The sequence below is a fragment of the Alligator sinensis genome, unplaced genomic scaffold (genome assembly GCF_000455745.1).
Source record: "Alligator sinensis unplaced genomic scaffold, ASM45574v1 scaffold551_1, whole genome shotgun sequence".
In the NCBI taxonomy this organism is placed as follows: Eukaryota; Metazoa; Chordata; order Crocodylia; family Alligatoridae; genus Alligator; species Alligator sinensis.
In genome coordinates, this window is record NW_005842526.1 from 60,766 (window position 1) to 64,041 (window position 3,276).

Consider the following 3,276-nt stretch of genomic DNA (forward strand, 5'->3'; position numbering starts at 1 on the left):
CCCCGCCCATGGTCCGGCACCCCAGCCAGGCTGGCTGGTTTAGAAGAGGCGCCGTGGACAGAGACTCCCTGTCACAGCAGTTTAACGGTGTAAGGGCATGGGGACCAGTAAGGGGCATGCTTCCTCATCAGTGCCGGCCTTAAGGGGTGTGGGGGCACCATGCAGCCAGGGGCTGGGAGGGGGGATGCTGTCCCAACACGGTTAGCATGACCCCAGTGTGGTGCTGCTAAATAGTGTCCCCTTGAACGAGTGCCAGCCAGATCCGGGGAAGACCCCAGCACTTTACCATGGAGAAGCCCTGTTGTTCCAGCTGTTTGCCTTCATTTTCTCTGGGTGCTGCCCAGGCCCTGCGCCTGTAACACACACCCTGTCCTGTGCCAACAGAGACGCGCTGCTCCCAGGCCGCCCGCAGGCGCCGGTCCCTCCTGATCTCAGGGAAGAAAGCAGCCAAAGGTGTGCACCGCTCCCCAGCTCCCTTCCACTCTTCCTGCTGGCTTGTCCCACCTTCCCCTCCAGCCCTGCATGCCCTGCCAGCTCCTTTCCTCTCCCCTTGTGCATTCCCTGGTGCTCTCACACACTTGTGCACGCTGCTCATAGAGGATTCCCTTCCCTGCAGCGAGGGCATATCAGAGCCAGCACCTGCGCAAGTGCTGTGAGGATGGCATGCAAGACAACCCCATGGGCTACTCCTGTGACCGACGGGCCAAGTACATTGTGGAGGGCAGCGACTGCATCCAAGCCTTCCTGGACTGCTGCCACCACATCTTCACTACCCCTTCTGGCCGGCTCCACGCTGAGCACCACGTTATGCACCACTTTATGCTATGTAAGATCTCGTCTACCCCAAGGTTGCTGCAGGAATGAATGCCCTGCTGTGTGTGGGGAGCTGGAAGCTCTTGTGAGGTTTGACCTCACTACAACTTCCAGCACAAGGGCTGTCTGGGAGGACTCTACGGAGCTCCTCTCCCTTCTAGTCTGGGATTATACGATTTGACGTCAAATCACAGAGAAATCAGGCTGGCAGGGCACATCCAGTCGAAGCCTTTCTCCAGGCAGGATCAGCCCGATCCATCCTAGTCAAGTGTAACCTGTTCCTACAGACCTCATGAACACCTTCCCCCGCATCCCCCCGCAAACACAGCCACACACAGCTACCAGACCCAGTGCCCGACACATCCAACCCACCCTTTAGCTCGCTTCAGGTCAAGCTGAGGGCTGAGAGCCTGCCAGTGTCCTGCCCCTGCAAGGACAGAAGGGGGTTTGTTCAAATCCACTCCAGAGACCCAAGGAAGAGGACCGTGTTCCTGCTGCAGAGGGAGGAGAAGCCCCCGCAGTTTGTGCTGATCTAAGCAGGGGTCAAACTCCTTCTCGGACTCAGTGGCAACCAGTCTGACCCTGAGCAAAGGAACCAGACCCTCTAGCCAGGCACTGCCATGCTGCTAAATCCTACAAGGAGAATCGGCACAGCCCATCCTGGGCTGCAGCCAACACCCAGTGCTTCCCAGGGACACCCACAGCGACAAAAGGGGAAGGGATTCCCACTTAGCTAAAGGGGCAGTGATTCAGGCCTTTGGCCTTGGAAACTGGGGGTGCAAACTCCACTGCTGGCCTACATTTGACTGGCTGTTTTAGCCTGCCAGGGGCTGCACCCCCCCTACCACCCATCCATTCCCCAGACAAAAATGATGCTTGCTGCACCCCCCCTAGCACCCATCCATTCCCCAGACAAAAATGATGCTCTCCACGGGGTTAATGCCCCACCTTGCTTCTCCCCAGTTATGTCCAAGGAGATCCTGGTGTCCTCACACAGGCCAGCGGTGGAGGAGGAGGAGGAGGGTTACCTGCTGGATGAAGATGTTGTCACCAGGAGCCACTTCTCAGAGAGCTGGCTCTGGCAAACTGAGCTGCTGCCGCTGGAGGCAGATCAGAATGGGTACCCAATCTGGACTCTTGTAGGCCCATCGCTGTGTCCTCTGGCCATGCCCCCTCCCACGCTGCCCCTTCCCACACTTCCACCTGGCCTGTCCCACAGAGGGGGCAGGTGGGGGCTCTGCTCTCTGCAACCCCCCTGTGCTCATCCACTCCCCCTTCTCTCTCCAGGCTGGCTTCCAGCACGGTGCCCCTCTATCTGGAGGACTCCATCACCACCTGGGAAGTGCTGGCTGTCAGCCTCTCGGGCTCAAAGGGTAAGTTATGGTAAGGGTGGGCTACAGGCCCTTGGGTGTGGTAGGGAGTTTGGTCCAAGCAGGGAGTGGGGAGCAGTGGTTAGAGCCAGGCGAGTTGAGACTTCTGTTCCCAGCTCTGGGAAAGGCATGAGGCCGAGCTGTTAGAGCAGTAGCTAGGACACCTGGGTTTTTTTTCTGACTCAGATTTGGTGTCTGCTGTTCAGGGTGTTGTGTCTGAGTTTTCTCCTTCAGTAAAATGGGCTGAACTTTTACACAGAAGCAGGCTGGGAAGATTACCCCACTTAACACAGGCTAGTATAACACTCAATCCTTCAGGATGACTGAGATGTCCCTGGTGTCCTAGGAGCAAAAAAAGGGCTCCCTCAGCGTGAGCCAGAAGCATGTCCTTTATCTTCTCTTTTTGCTCAGTGGGAACCATTTCCCCTTCCCATACCAAGCCACAGAGGAAGAGGAGGGCAGTTCTGTTCCACCCCAGAGGTGGCTGCATTCCAGCTCTGAGGTTCGCCCCAAGCTGGAGCTAAGCACCCTTTTCAAGGCCTGAGGCTGGCAGAGTATCCCAGGGCAGTGGGACAGAAGGCAGGGTGGGTTTGACCATACTTCTTTCCCCCGGGTGTGCAGGGCTCTGCGTGGCTGACCCCTATGAGATCCTGGTGATGAAAGATGTCTTCATAGATCTCCGACTGCCATACTCTGTGGTGCGGAACAAGCAGGTCGCCATCCGGGCCGTGCTGTACAACTACACCCCCATGCATCTCCAGGTGGGGAGACGTCAGCCAGACCCTGGCAGGGAGGAGCCTCAAGGGGATTGCCTGTTCAGAAAGGGAGGATGGATGAGCCAGTGGCTAAGGAGTTTCCTTAGGAAAGGGAAGTGGGGAGCCCAGGTTTTCTTTCTTGAACTGGGAGGAACTGGGGAGTGACCTCACCTGCGAGCCAGAATTGTGGGTTTCCCATCCCAGCCCTCTAGCCGTGGCAGGTCACTTCCTTGACTTAGTTTCCCCATTTGCAAAAGTGGGTTGGGATTAGGAGGAACATGCTGGTGGTCTAAGCTGTGAGGAGGCAGTAGAGCCAGACCCAGACCCAGAGCGGCAGC

The 3,276-nt window shown here is 57.4% G+C and overlaps 1 pseudogene; it reads left to right on the forward strand.

Annotated features, from left to right (window-relative positions):
* LOC102375159 overlaps positions 1–3,276 on the forward strand; it is a 40,260-nt pseudogene that overhangs the window by 19,534 nt on the left and 17,450 nt on the right.